The sequence below is a fragment of the Rhineura floridana genome, chromosome 11 (genome assembly GCF_030035675.1).
Source record: "Rhineura floridana isolate rRhiFlo1 chromosome 11, rRhiFlo1.hap2, whole genome shotgun sequence".
NCBI lineage: Eukaryota > Metazoa > Chordata > Lepidosauria > Squamata > Rhineuridae > Rhineura > Rhineura floridana.
In genome coordinates this window covers 68,302,924-68,318,880 of record NC_084490.1, presented here as the reverse complement: position 1 = coordinate 68,318,880, position 15,957 = coordinate 68,302,924, and the positions used below count along the sequence as shown (strand labels likewise).

At 43.1% G+C, this 15,957-nt stretch overlaps 1 protein-coding gene across 1 annotated transcript in view; it reads right to left on the bottom strand.

The window, feature by feature from the left end:
- Positions 1–13,611, bottom strand: part of LOC133367017 (poly(rC)-binding protein 3-like) — a 482,686-nt gene extending 469,075 nt beyond the window's left edge. Inside the window, exon 1 of the mRNA XM_061590618.1 lies at positions 13,079–13,611. The gene's annotated coding sequence lies outside the window, so the exon portion shown is untranslated. The remainder of the gene's footprint in view (positions 1–13,078) is intronic.
- Between the last annotated feature and the right edge of the window lie 2,346 nt (positions 13,612–15,957).

Genomic DNA, 15,957 nt, shown 5'->3' with positions numbered 1-15,957 from the left:
TGCAAACCAGCACTCATCATTCCACTGTACAGGAAGCTTAGCATTTTGAAATACTGTGTCTAGAAAATTATAGTACATACTACAATGAGTCCTTCTCTAGGATGCACACCATAACCGGGTGGGGGGTTTGAGAGTTTCGAAGAAGCTGAGAGCAATGCCGTCAGGAGTCTGGACCAAGAGGCTAGGCTCCCAGCAGGGTCACCCAAGGCGGAATGGTCAAAGCTGAGACACCAGACTAAGATGCATCCAAACTCGAGGAAGGCAATGGTAAACCACCTCTGAATACCTCTTACCATGAAACGCTATGAATAGACTATCCAAAATGCAACACTAGGATTCCATAAAGAAAGGCACAGACCTGAACTTACAAGATCTGAACAGGGTGGTTTATAACAGATGCTATTGGAGGTCGCTGATTCATAGGGTCGCAATCAATTTGAACAACAACAACAAAACGAGAAGGTGAATTCCCCTCAGTTCAGTCTTGAAAACGTCCACTAACATCTTTGAAAGATTTATTTCCCTCTAAATAGTTCTGTATTGACTCCTCATGTTGGTTGTAATAGATTAGATTGGTTTACAATTTCATCTTTCTTTTTGTCCAAGTTGTAGACATCAAGCTCAGCTCAAATACATTCAAACACTAAGAAGTTTTTTTTAAAAGGTTCAATGCATCACCAAACAAGCCTAGTGATTCTCCCAAGCCTTGGGGAAGGAACAGGCTATGCAACTCCCAAACTTCTCACACATAGATGCAAAAGGACAGTTTATTGAAAGCAACCTAAAAGACACATGGCTACAGCCCCAGCAGAGATAGTTGGGTAGGTAAGAAACACACACACACCACTCCAAACACACCACACAATGCCCTCAGGAGTCACTGCAGTGGGGACAGCCCCAAGGATGGGCAGCTGGAACCTCCTCCTCCCTCTCCCCCTCCTCTCCTACAGCAGTGATGGCGGTATGTCTTCCTCATCCAGGGCCCCAGAAACAATCAGACGCCTCAGAGCTCCCAAGGCCACAGAGCTGAGCCACAGCTGATAAGCCTACAAGGAATGTGACTCCCTATAGACAGACAACAGGGAACACCAACGGATCCCCTCAGAAGACGAACTCGCCACCCTCACAGTATGTCTAGGCTGACAGTCAAGGGGAGGGCCTATGCGATGCCAGGGCACTGTCCTGTGCAGTGTTGGCCAATGGCTGGCTGGACTGGCTAGGGTGGGAGGGGGGCTGCATCTGCTCGCCCCTGACCATGCCACTCCATCTACAGCGCAGGCCACCATAGGCACGCACCTCTCCCTGCTGCCTCTGCCACCCCAGCTGCACCTGTTCAAGCTGTATTTGCTCATCTTCCTGGTCTACCTACTTGCCCAACAGGCACGTCACAAAGTCCAAACATGAGGGCGACAGCTTGTGACACTCCAGGTGTCAGGAAGTGAAGTGAGGAGAGGCTGAAGTGTCCTCAGTTTATGTCCTGCTGCTGCTACTGCTGCTGTTGCATGATTAGCTATGAGTTACACCGGATCCAGCAAACTCTTTCAGAGAAGTGGGGCTGGGGCTGGCTGATGAGCTTGGGCCCTCCCCATTGACTTCTCTTGGGTTTTTTTATTTTTGTTTACTTAGACCACCCTTTTCTCCAGCTTAAGTTATGCCAGGACTGGAGATCACATGATGAAGCTGAACAAATGTAGGATGTAGTGTAAGTCCCCCTCCACTTGGCCCTGCTCCCACCACATTCCTGGAATGCCCCCTGTTTGGGGACTTAGATTAGCTTAGCTTGCGCCAGTATCGGCTGAGCTGCAGCTGAACCAGAAGGGCCCGGGTGTTGCTGGTTGAGCCGCAGCTGAGCCGGGATGAGGACTTATGCCAGCATAGCCCAGCTGCGCCAGGACTCAGCTGGTTAAGCTGGAGAGCCACCATATTGTAACTCTCCTCAGTCCACCATAAATAGGATTGTACCCTTAGTGGCCACATGATCAGTGGATTTATTTGCATTCTGTACAGAAAATAGGAGAACTCTAAATACTTAAACAAAATTAAGCTGATTCCAAAAATTTGTCAATATTTATTGAAAGTTCAATCTAAATGGCTATTACCACCTTTGAAAATAAATTACAAAGTTTGGATAATGATAGTGGCGGAACTGTTTGGTTTTATTTTAGGAGAATGCATTCATCTTGAGAAATAGACAGCTGAAGGAGAATCTCAGAAAAAAATATTAGTATAGTGAATTTATCACAGGATAGTTACTCTGCTATATTTCATAGACTCTGAGAAAGTGTTTGATGTTCTTGAAAGAAGAACTATAGGAGTATTAGGGATAAAGGCTTTTCTTAACTTCATAGTGGCGTTAACTTGTTGGAAAAAGAACCCTCACCATGTACATTTTAGTTTTTAATCCTTCTGCTTGATATTTGTTTTATTGGTAGGTTCTTCATGATACCTTGTGTGTTGTATAAACTAGCGTTGTATTTGCATTGTTCTTGTTGCGCTGTATTTTTACTGTATTTTTTTACTGGCTATATTCCTTATGTAATTTTTTTTGGTAATCTGTTTTAATATGTGGTTCACCACTTTGGGGGCCTTTTGGCCAAAAAGTGGTATATAAATAAACTATAAACTATAAACTATAAACCTTACTATCTTGGATTAATGTATTGTACAGTGTACCTATACATGATTTAATTAATGGGAAATCATCAAGTTCACTTCTTACAATGCTAGAAATGGCATTGTGGGTGAACCTGCTGTATGTTACATTACATTGCTTACAAAATTAGCTATTACCTTTCCCAGCACAGCCCTCATGCTTTTCAATGAATTTCCAGAGGTAGTATACCTTGTTAGGCTAGGAAATACATGGTGACATGTTGATCAGTCCCCACCTATGCCTTAATGATTTTATGTTCAGAATGTATCCCCTTTTCCCAGAATATCAATTGTTACCCAAACCCTCTGGGTCATAAAATGAGCCAAATTTCCAAGGCTTTACTATATTTCTAAATGGACAGATTACAATAATGCAAAGTATGAAAGGATTGGTTACAGTTGAAATGAGGTTACAGAATAATGATGAATTAGTCTACCAATAATAACCTTAGTCTACCAATAAAATAGTATTTTATGTTTTATCTAAGCATATTTCTTTTATTGTGGTTAGATTAAGATTTATTTTATTCATAAGGTTTCTTTGCCATTATTATGTATCTGCTCATTTTTAACCAGTCAAAACGTAACCACTGGATGCACATTGATAATTACAGATAACTTTAGCCAAGTTTATATGAATCAGCAGGTTGATAATAATTGGTTAGTTGACCAGAAATCATATTAGTAGACAGTTTTTTTAAGCTAAATTATGTTCAAAATGACCATTCCTAATTAATAGCTGCTATATTCTGAAGCAGCTGCAGTTTCCTAACAATCTTCATGATGGCCCTGCATACATCACATTATAGCAGTCAATTTTAAGTATTTCCAGGCCTACCAAGGCACTCCTTACTGCAGAAGTTACCTGAGACTCTTGTTATAATACTGGATCTAGGAACGTTCCAAGATTGGGAAGTGTGACACCCATCCAGTGCAGGTTGAACATCATCTTCCTGAACTGATGAACAATCAACTCACAGAATGCCCATCTTGTTTGAAATACCAAACTAACATGTCAGCTCCTTCCATCTCAGTCCTAAATCTTTATATAAAGCAAGAGTCGGGGACCTGTGGCCATTCAGATGTTGCTGAATCGTTCCTAACCGTTGGCCATGTTTGCTGGGGTTGATGGGAGTTTAGCCACTTCTGGAGGGCCAGAAGTTCCTCAGCCCTGCTATAGAACAAAGCACGATACAAAATGGCAGTATATAAATCTTTAAAATGGCTGGAATATGTACTCCAGGTAATCAAATTCCTTGTTGCAACTTTGCATGCTTGGTTTAAGTGAATTTTTGAGAGCCAATCCATTTTTGCTTTTGTTGTTCTGCTGCTGCTTTAACAGGATTTGATTCATAGCTGCCGATAAATGAATTTTGCTTTTTAACGCACCTTGTAATTGTGTTGTTTAGGATTACATTTTAAACCATGTGGTGTAATTGCCTTATGCTGTGGGAGAGGCAGGGTATAAATGTGTTACATGAACTAATAAATATAATGTTTATGTTGTTGGGTGAGCAGCTCTAGCCTTCCTTCAATTAAAAAAATAAAGATATAGTTGCAAAGTGGCAGATGTAAGCACTATCTTATTATTAATGAGTTTGCAAAAGCTAAATAGGAATAGGGCATTAGTGTATAACTTCCTAAGTGGAAAGAAACTGCTGAGTCATGATGTTGAGGCTTTTAAGTGGCTTGCTTTTTAAACCAGCATGTACTTGAGAAATGGGTCATGACTACAAAATATATTTGACTTCTTTTTCTTCTTCTTCTTGATGTCCCTTGCAGTCTTAATAACCTGCTGAACCCAGCTTGGATAAATAAATGTTTAACCCTATGAAACAATCTGTCAGGCTTGTAAATAACCAATTTCCCGGCCAGTGATCAAACTGGGAAACCTATGCAATCAGGAACAGAGTTGGTTGTTGTTGTAGTTGTTATTTCTTCTCCTCCACAAATGACTTTGCACCGGGCATAAGGGAAGGGGGGAGAGCAACAGAAGGGATTATTTCCTTCTCCAAAGCCTACTACAAAGAGATAGAAAAGACAACAGCAATTCCTTCAATCTTGTGCACTTCCCAGAGGACTCAGGGAAGGGACAGGTCTTATATCAGGCTTGGCTTTTGTACAAGTCTCTTTGCGTCTGATGAGTACAGCCCTAGTGTAAAATAAATAATAATAAAAAATTAGAGGAGGTCAAAAGAGTGCAGGCTCCAGGGAGTAATTCAATAGCAATATGCTACTGGATGCTTTAACTGGGAAGTTTCCTGGAGCTTGTTTATAGTTTATAGTTTATATACCACTTTTTGGCCAAAAGGCCCCCAAAGTGGTGAACCACATATTAAAACAGATTACCAAAAAAAATTACATAAGGAATATAGCCAGTAAAAAAATACAGTAAAAATACAGCGCAACAAGAACAATGCAAATACAACGCTAGTTTATACAACACACAAGGTATCATGAAGAACCTACCAATAAAACAAATATCAAGCAGAAGGATTAAAAACTAAAATGTACATGGTGAGGGTTCTTTTTCCAACAAGTTAACGCCACTATGAAGTTAAGAAAAGCCTTTATCCCTAATACTCCTATAGTTCTTCTTTCAAGAACATCAAACACTTTCTCAGAGTCTATGAAATATAGCAGAGTAACTATCCTGTGATAAATTCACTATACTAATATTTTTTTCTGAGATTCTCCTTCAGCTGTCTATTTCTCAAGATGAATGCATTCTCCTAAAATAAAACCAAACAGTTCCGCCACTATCATTATCCAAACTTTGTAATTTATTTTCAAAGGTGGTAATAGCCATTTAGATTGAACTTTCAATAAATATTGACAAATTTTTGGAATCAGCTTAATTTTGTTTAAGTATTTAGAGTTCTCCTATTTTCTGTACAGAATGCAAATAAATCCACTGATCATGTGGCCACTAAGGGTACAATCCTATTTATGGTGGACTGAGGAGAGTTACAATATGGTGGCTCTCCAGCTTAACCAGCTGAGTCCTGGCGCAGCTGGGCTATGCTGGCATAAGTCCTCATCCCGGCTCAGCTGCGGCTCAACCAGCAACACCCGGGCCCTTCTGGTTCAGCTGCAGCTCAGCCGATACTGGCGCAAGCTAAGCTAATCTAAGTCCCCAAACAGGGGGCATTCCAGGAATGTGGTGGGAGCAGGGCCAAGTGGAGGGGGACTTACACTACATCCTACATTTGTTCAGCTTCATCATGTGATCTCCAGTCCTGGCATAACTTAAGCTGGAGAAAAGGGTGGTCTAAGTAAACAAAAATAAAAAAACCCAAGAGAAGTCAATGGGGAGGGCCCAAGCTCATCAGCCAGCCCCAGCCCCACTTCTCTGAAACAGTTTGCTGGATCCGGTGTAACTCATAGCTAATCATGCAACAGCAGCAGTAGCAGCAGCAGGACATAAACTGAGGACACTTCAGCCTCTCCTCACTTCACTTCCTGACACCTGGAGTGTCACAAGCTGTCGCCCTCATGTTTGGACTTTGTGACGTGCCTGTTGGGCAAGTAGGTAGACCAGGAAGATGAGCAAATACAGCTTGAACAGGTGCAGCTGGGGTGGCAGAGGCAGCAGGGAGAGGTGCGTGCCTATGGTGGCCTGCGCTGTAGATGGAGTGGCATGGTCAGGGGCGAGCAGATGCAGCCCCCCTCCCACCCTAGCCAGTCCAGCCAGCCATTGGCCAACACTGCACAGGACAGTGCCCTGGCATCGCATAGGCCCTCCCCTTGACTGTCAGCCTAGACATACTGTGAGGGTGGCGAGTTCGTCTTCTGAGGGGATCCGTTGGTGTTCCCTGTTGTCTGTCTATAGGGAGTCACATTCCTTGTAGGCTTATCAGCTGTGGCTCAGCTCTGTGGCCTTGGGAGCTCTGAGGCGTCTGATTGTTTCTGGGGCCCTGGATGAGGAAGACATACCGCCATCACTGCTGTAGGAGAGGAGGGGGAGAGGGAGGAGGAGGTTCCAGCTGCCCATCCTTGGGGCTGTCCCCACTGCAGTGACTCCTGAGGGCATTGTGTGGTGTGTTTGGAGTGGTGTGTGTGTGTTTCTTACCTACCCAACTATCTCTGCTGGGGCTGTAGCCATGTGTCTTTTAGGTTGCTTTCAATAAACTGTCCTTTTGCATCTATGTGTGTGCAACCTGTTTTTTTGGGGGGGACGTCCTGTGTGCGTGCTCAGGGTACTTGTGGGGTGTATGAAATGGGTGTGATGTGTCATGGGGTGTGCTAGTGGGCTCCACCTATGCTTGTTTACTTGTTCGCACTGTGTTACGCTGCTTGGGGGGGGCTGTGTGATTGGCAGGATGTGTGGTGGTGTGCTTGGGTGTGTGGCATGCTGATTGACTGCTGGGGTGGCTGTTGCTATGGACACTGCATGCCCTGCTCAATGTTGGTTTACATTCCTGTGCTGGTGCTTCTGAGCCACTTCCCGTGGGCTATCTGGGGGTGGGCTCTCTGTACACAGCCAATAACGGAGCTTGGGAACTCTCTCTTGTGATCAAGACAGGTGGCTGCATTTCCCATGGTAACGCCAGCTGAGCTGGCACTCTGTGGTTCGCTGCTTTCATTTTCTTCCCTCCCAGCTCTGCTGGTGCTCTCCCCTTCCAAAGGCTCCTGAATAGAGTGAGGAGCTGGCACGCTCTACACCAGCTTAATTTATGCTGGCGTAATTTATGCCAGCTTCCTCCATGTAGGACTGTCCTGTAAATTTTTATGCTCTTATGTTCTGCAGTATATCCATCCAATCCAAGTACTTCATTTTGTTTGAAGTTATTATACAGCAATCCTAAATCTGGAAGAAACATGCTGTTGTTTTTACAGTGCAGTTCTGTGCATGCCTACTCAAAAGTCATCACCAGGACTCGCTCCCAGATAAAATGGCAATCTTAAAGTGAAATCCAATGCATACCTACTCAGAAAGCTCCATTGGATTCAATGGGATTTATTCTCAAATTAGTGTATACTGGATTACAGCCTTAATCTCCTCCAACTGACCTCCCTACTAGCGCAGGAAAAATTCTACAGATGGTTGTCAGTGAGCCCAAGATCAAGGTGCTGTCTTACACAGCCGTTGTGGAAAATCATGTAGTATGGGAACTGCATTGGTCACCCTGTGGGACAATCTTTGCTGAGAAGGACTGTGGGACGATCTTTGCTGAGAGAGACAGAACCCTGTCGATTCTCTTGGACCTCTCAGCTGAAGACTGAATCAGCTCCCTGATGAAAGTGACAGATCAGACAAGAGACTTGATCACTGGATTACAAATTAGTGTTTATTAGAAGTAAGCATATTTACACTGTAGAGCAAAGAGCTCACAGCAGCAAGTATGTCTGCCATCAACATGTGGTTTAAAAGGAAGAGAAGGAAGAAAGGGGCAGTTGATATGGCTAGGGAGAAGGAAGGAATCAGAGCGGTTTCTTCAGATCCCCTCCCATCTGTACAAGGTATAGATTAGCCCTATGAGTTCAGGTTCTCAGTGACTCACAGAGTGAGTCCTCCAACATCAGCAACTTTTGATATCATCAACCATGGTATTACTCTGGACAGTCAGTTTGAGCTGGGAGTTTGGAGCTACAGTTTGGGACCTGCTGCTACTTGGATGGTTGATACCAGAGGAGGAATTGTTGCTCTGTCCCTCTGTGGAGTTCCACAGAGCTCTATTGTGACCCACACACTGTTCAACACTAATATGTAACTTCTGGGAGAGGTTATCTGGAGGCAATCCTATGCACATTTATATTGGGGGGAAAAACCTATGGAATATAGTAGGACTTACTTGCGAATAAACATACACAGGGTTATGCTGCATGTGTATGGCATGCATGTCCTTTATTTCTTTAACTTCAGTTTATCCCTCACCATTCCATTTCCTCTATACATGCCTCCCCACCCTTTTGTGAGCATTTGTGAGCACTTCCACCTATTTGCATACAAAGCAGAAACAATCAGAGACAACCTGAGATTCCTCTGCAAGACTATGAAATTGCTAGACTTGTGTAAAACCAGAAACTCATTCCCTCAGAAGAAATGAGCATGGAGTCCAGAGGTATCACAAGATATTTTGGTACCCAAGGAAGAAAATCCAAACTGAGCCCCATAAATCTATACAACAATAAATGAAATACTATACTTCTTGTTGCCCTGGACTTGGTAGGGCTGGTCCTGATGGTTTCAGTGGTGAAAGGGTGGATGTGTGCAAACTCTGCCTTTTTTTTTTAAAGGAAAGGTTGCACTGAGAGAGGAGGAGAGGTGGCAAAAGATAAAGAGCCAAGGTGAGGAGCATCATCACTTTGCCCAAACAAGAGCAAAAGATATTGGAGGAAAGTTAGTTTCCATTTAATGAAGCATTCACTTTGGCACAAAGAAACCAGGAAGTTGGGATGCTGATCAAGGACAACATGAAAAGACACAGCATGAGGTGGATAGCCTAAACTGTTTTCAGTGACAGATTGTGTGAAAATGGACTGGGGCAGACTGCAGATATACTTATGTTTACCCAAAGAACAGTTAATGACACCTGCTTCAGGTAAAAGCTAGGAATGTGTTTATTCTCTGGTCTCTCACTCATATTTATGATTTGACAACTTTTCTTTATTGGTCCTAAAGCTACTACCTTCATGTGTGCACCCAAACCAGAGAATTTGCTCATTAGTTAACAGATGTATACCTAGCAGTGCAATTCTATATACAGTAGGGCCCCACTCATACGGTGGGTTATGTTCCAGACCCCCGCCGAAAAGCAAAACCCAACGAAAAGTGGAACACCGTCAATAAAATGGTGCCCAACACCCAAAAAACACAGTAAAAGCTGAACAAGCGCCTAATTACTCTAATTGAAGGCCGCCGTATTAGCAGAACACCAAAAAGCAGGACCCTACTGTATGACTGTTCAGAAGCCCCATTGAGTTCAACTGGACTTATTCCTAGTTAAGTTTATATAGGACTGAAACCTAAGTCATTCATCCTCCACTTGTTTTCTGTATACTTAAGGATCTCACCAGTGCTATTAGTTTATCCCACGTATACAGAACCTTAAATTTCCAGAATCTCTGCTTTTTAAACAAGAGACCATCAGCAGAATTTGGCACAGAAATCATAGAATAGTAGAGTTGGAAGGGGCCTATAAGGCCATCAAGTCCAACCCCCTGCTCAAAGAAGGAATCCAATAACTATGGTTATTTCTAATATAAGATTGTTGCCCCCATTCCCCTGGTGTGAGCCACTGTGCTGTTGAAGTAGGAGTGCTATGGCATCATTACGTATGTTGTGATGCTTGGGGATGTGCTGTGGGTATGCTCAGATCATGGTGATCATGGCTGCCTCTATTTCTGTGTATGATGCAGTCATCCTTGTCAGCACCCTCCCTGTTTGGTGGACTGTGGTAGAAATTTCAGTTATGCCAGCAATTTCCCCACTATTTTTGTATTTCCCCTCTTTCCCACCAGGCTGAATCGAGATAGGGTTTGCTGGATGTTACGCCAGTGTATCTGCAGTGAATCTGTGGACCCATTGTAGGATTCCTCTGCACATCTTTCTCCTTAGGAGGGTACGCCTTTCCCTTCATCATTTTAATTGCTCTTTTCTAAATCTCTCATCTTTTTTGAAATAGGATGACCAGAACCATACATAATATTCCAAATGTGATGCACCACAAATTTACTTAAAAGCATGACAACACTTGCTGTTTCATGTTGAGGCCTTTTCATAATAATTACTATGATTAAATTGATCTTTTTTTCTACCACTGCTTCATACAAACATGATATCAACCTTTTTTAATCTCTATTGAGCACTGCCATACACTGAATCAGTTGTCCACCACATCTCCAAGACATCTTTTCAGGACAGTCACAGAGAGTTCATATTCCATCACTGCTTATTATCAACCACCAGATCTGTCAGTACAATATACTGAAATTTCTCTTAGATCAGGAAAAAGTGTCCATGCCTCAGTCATTCCACTGCAGATACTGATTGTTCCTTAGAGTTATGTGAACAATGCCATTCCATTCATTTTACAATATGCTGTCATTCAGCATCAGAACCAATACCAGCCCAATAGGGACATTTCCATTGTTCTCTGAATGCTAGCTACCAGCATTCTGTTTTAGAATTCTGTCCTTTGAAATTCTGCTGTTTCCATTCATATTAATATCACATTTAAGGATGTGTTTCAATAACCTCCCAATAAAACCAGAGGGATAAAAGTTTTCACATTAGACAGGATTGTGCCCAAATTTGCAACTATAGTGCTGGATATGAGTATACAGCACAAGTGTTATGATCCCATTCTGTGAATCAATAAACTACATTTTAGGGTGCCATAGTCAAATATTTTCATATTCAGAGATTTCTGAGAAGCAGACCAAATTAATATGCAGAAATAATAGAAGAGATCTCCCCTTGTAACATAATGTTTAAATACTGGTTACAGGATCGTTAGTTACCAGGAATCAAAACAGTTATCTGACAAGAAACTTCAGTCCAATCTAAATACTGTGTATTCTGTAGAAACACTTGCTGCAAAGAGTGCAAAAAATACATTCATAGTAATAACAGATTTGCCAAAAGTGGCCATAACACTGAACAGATAAGAAATATGAACGTTCTAAAATTGACAAAACACTTCTATTCTATTCTTACGCTCACTCAATTTCTGATGCAATTTAAGGAGTTGACCATTTTTAAAATTATTCTAATTATTAGCTATGAAAATTATTATTGTTATTGCTATTATTATTATTATTATTATTATTATTATTATTATTATTATTATTATTGGCCAGAAGCACAAAGAGAGAGCAATGGGATGGTTACAGTGGGGCAGCACATTCTATATGTTTTTTCCCTACACCAAAGTTTTAGAGGTTTTTTATTTTAAGGAATGCTTATGCAACTGAGGTGTTGTTCTTAGACAGCTATATACAGGCACCTACCTATGTGGGCATGAAATACTACAGTTATGTCAGCAACACCCCATAATCACAGGTTAGTCACAGTCTAGGTTACAGATTGCTGGTGAACATAGGATTCTGTCCACCTCCAGGTTTGTTGGTGGTCTCTTTCAGGTCAAAGGTTAAAAAGAGTCAATAACTTGTTATACCAGGATAATTGACAATATAAACAAGCATTTGATCTGAATCTTTCTATAAATCAGAATTGCTACCCTTTGAAGTAATATCACATTCCTGAGCTCTTATTTAAGCAAAGTTTAAAAAGATAGCTGAGCGTGCACTTGCACAGACTTTTGGTCACCTATACTTCTCATTACATTGTTTGGGTCTAGTCACCCCACCCCCACCCCCTTGGTATTATAGCTGCTGACTTTCACATCCACCACTGATGTAACCCGAGGAAGAAACTATGCACACATTTCTGTTCTACTTTAAGTGAACAAATAAATGTGGACAATATAACTTCCTGATTCACAGAACTGAACCTGTTAGTATATGACTGAAGTGGCATATTACCAGAGGCTAATATGATTGGTGAGCAGGATGTTTTAGTTTTTTCTCCAAATGGGTCCTTACATCATTCTACATAGAAGGCCAATTGAAGTGGTTTTGATTAATAGTCAATCAAGAAGCCAGCCTGTTTTTTGGGGGGGGGGACGGGACGGGACCGCTATTAATGAGCCTGCCAGAGAGATCAAAGGAAGTATTACTCTGTTAAGTATTAGAGGACCCCCCTCAGTTGTCTTTTTAGTACCTACTGAAGCCCTCCCTCTTCCAACAAGCCTTTTAAGTGAAGATCTTTCCCAGTCTCCATCTGTAATTGAATTATTTTATTGCTTGTTTTTTTGCCACCCTAGGTTGCTTTGGAAGGAAGGGTGCGATATACTTTTAATAAATAAATAAAATAAAAAGGACCCTCCTGAAGAAGCCTGGGGCCGCTCATCATTTCATCTGCTCGGTCAGCACAGCCTTCCTCTAACCCTGGTCAATTCCTCCATCCGTAATCCTTACCCGCCTTTGCTTCCTTACAGCTTTCCAAACGGGGGCTTGCAAACTGCAGCCCCCTCGACGGCGCCCTGCGAATGGGACAGCCAGATGCCTGCCTCCCAGGGGACTCGCGCGTCCCTGGCAGCCGTTAGTCAAGTCCCATGAGAACTACTTAAATCGGAAATCTGAAAGGGGGGGGATAGGTGAGATAAGGAAATTGGAGATTTGCTGCGGTTTCTGCCCTCGCTCCCAAACAGAGAGATCAGAGTGAGATTTATCCTGGCAGTTTTCATCTACATCTCTGGCAAGCGGGAGCTGGTCGGGATGTTGCTGAGGCTGAAAGAGGGAAAGGCAAGTTGTTGGCTGGTGTGTGTGTGTGTGTGTGTGTGTGTGCGTATGTGTTTTCATAGATTCCCGCCGCCCCAAGAGGCGAGGGAAAGAAAAGTGAGGAAGAGACACAACTCACCTTAACAAGAGGTTGTTGCTGTTGGAGGTCTGAAAGGAGGCAGGGTGCGTTGTTGTAGCAAAGGGAGTATTGCAAGACACGAGGTGTGAAGCAGGCAGGAGAGTAGCCAAAACCGAAAGAAGCAGCGAGAGGAATTAGCAGGAAAGACCCCGGTTGGATAGGCGCGTATGCGGAGAGAGGGAAGCAACCAAAGAGGAGGAGAAGAAAACGGTCCTGGAAATCAACTGGCCAAACGCTGGCAGTTTCCCAAGAGTCTTGCGCTTGAGGCGTAACTCCCAGGGTGTAAGGTGGCTGCTGCTGCTGCTGGCGCTGGCGGCGACTGTTTTCCCTGCTGTTGCCGCCGCCGCTGCTGCTGCTGCTTCTTTCGCTGCAGGCAGAAGCTTTGGACATTTCGCTCCTGAACCCTCGCGCTGTCTCTCTCGCAGCCCCAGACCTCGCTCAAGCGGACGGGCGCGCTCCTGAGCTCAGCGGCGACGGCGGCGCTGCTGCTGCTGCTGCTTCTGGGCGAGGCGCCGAGGAATTGGCTCCCAGCAGCCTTGCCCTCGGTTCAGGCGGCGACGGAGACGCAGGCCAGCCGCGGGGGGAGGCGGCCAAAGATAGCCGTCTCTGTGCGGAGACCTTGGGGCTTAGGAGGACAGATGCTGCCAGAGAATGTAAGAACCCCCTTGCTGGATTTTTGGTCCTTCCTTCTGTTCCCAGCGTCGCCTGCCAGATGACTCTAGGAAGCTCAGACGGCATGACGGGGATAGCCGTCCCCTATTTGTCCCCAACAGCCCATGTTGCCGTCGTGGTTAATGCCATCATAGGCGTCTCCTCCAGGTGTTTGTCCAATCCTTTAAAAGAAATAAACTGGAAAAGCGTTACCATCTAAGCTAGTGACCATCACCACAGTATGTGATGTGTGAAGAAGTACTTCTTTTCGTCTGTCCTGGGCTTCTGCCAACCAACCTCATAACACTTCTGGTATTAGAGACAAGAGGGGGAAAACTTCCCTGTTCTCTCTTCACTGTTCATAATTTTATAAACCGATATCATGCACCCCTTAGTCATCACCCCACTCAAACATACCCAAATGTTTGATCATCCCATCCCCAGAAAGTTCTCTAACCCCTTAATCTTGTTTATCTCGCTTATATATATAGGTGAGGTGACTACAACAGTATTCATGTGATTTGTTCAGAGATTTTTATAATGGCATTGTGATACCTGACATTTGATTTTTCAATCCCTTTACTAACCACTAGGAACATAAGAAGAGCCTGCTGGATCAGGGCAGTGGCCCATCTAGTCTAGCATCCTGTTCTCACAGTGGCCAACCAGGTGCCTGGGGGAAGCCAACTCTCTCAACACTGAGTTTCCTTCTGCCACCCCTCTTTCTGGTGTACCTGCTGCTGGGATGGAGGGCCATGGGATGGATCTAAACAGGACTCCCTTGGCTCCTCCTCCTTCATGCCCCAGAATGCCCTTTGTTGTTTTCAGCCTGAGGGGCAGATTAAGCTGAGAGATCTTAAACTTTATAGCTCATTTCCATTTAAAAAAAATAATTTAAAGTATTTACATGCAGGCAAAGTTTATTAAATAGATCCACACAATGCATTTAAAGCACATCCAACTTGCATTTAAAGTGCATGACTTCCCCTAAAGAATCCTGGGAAGTATAGTTTTCCCCTCACAGTTATTGTTCCCACTACCCTTAAACTACAGTTCCCATGATTCTGTAGTGGGATTCATGTGCTTAAAATCTGTGTTGAATGTGCTTTAAAAGAATGGTATGGATCTGCCCTAGGTATCATGTGCATTCATTAGTGCATTGAAAAGAGCAATTTGAAAAGATTTTTTTTAAACAGGGTAAGGGTTGTAGCTCAGTGTTAGGGCATATGCTTTGCATGCAAAGGCCCAACATTCAATTTCTGGAAAAGACTATTGCCTGGAATCCATGCTAGTCCATGTCACCAGTATTGAGCTAGATGGTATCAAATGGCCTGAGTCGGTATAAGGCAGATTCCTTTGTTCCTAAAAGTGGAAAGAGACCCAAAGGCCACAGTGACTCCAAAATTTATTTATTTATTACATTTATACGCCACCTTTCTTTTCATGATAGAAACCCAAGGCGGCTTACATATGGTTCTCAGGCGGTCTCCCATCCAAGCAATGACCAGACCTTACCCTGTTTACCTTCAGCAGGGTGCTGTCCTCGTGTGCCTTCAGACCATAGCCTTGGACCAAAACTTTATTTATGTAATTTATTTACAACATCTATATACCGCTTTATTGTAAAAAATCTCAAACTGATTTAGAGAAGGAATTAAAACAATAAAATTATTGGCAAAATCAGTTAAAGACAGCTATGTAAAAACATTCAAAATAATAAAACCAACAATGAGTTAAAAACATAAAAAAACGCAATAGCTTTTACCTGCTTGGGTAGGCTTTCCTAACAAAAATGTTTTTAGCAGGTGCCAAAAAGAGTACAATGAAGGCACCTACCTAATGTCAATAGGCACGGAGTTCAAAAGCGTAGGTGCTGCCACACTAAAGGATCGATTTCTTACAAAAGCAGAACAAGTACTATGTGGTACCCGTAACATGGAAAGCACACCTTGAACTTGGTCTGGTAGCAAATCAACAACCAGTACAGTTTTCATAGCAGAGGTATTATGTGCTGATAGGGGCTCACTCATGCCAGCAATCATGCCGCAGCACGATTCTGCATTAACTGCAGCTCCCAGGTCAGGTTGTGCTGCATGGGGATTTCTGTGACCTTGGCTGACTGGCTGCTAGAATTTTCTTAGTTTTGGTTAGGAACCCTGAGTCGTTCTGGGATGCTGAGTTTTCTGCTTTACTTGCAGGAATCTTGTGGTTGGTATGGTATTGGATTT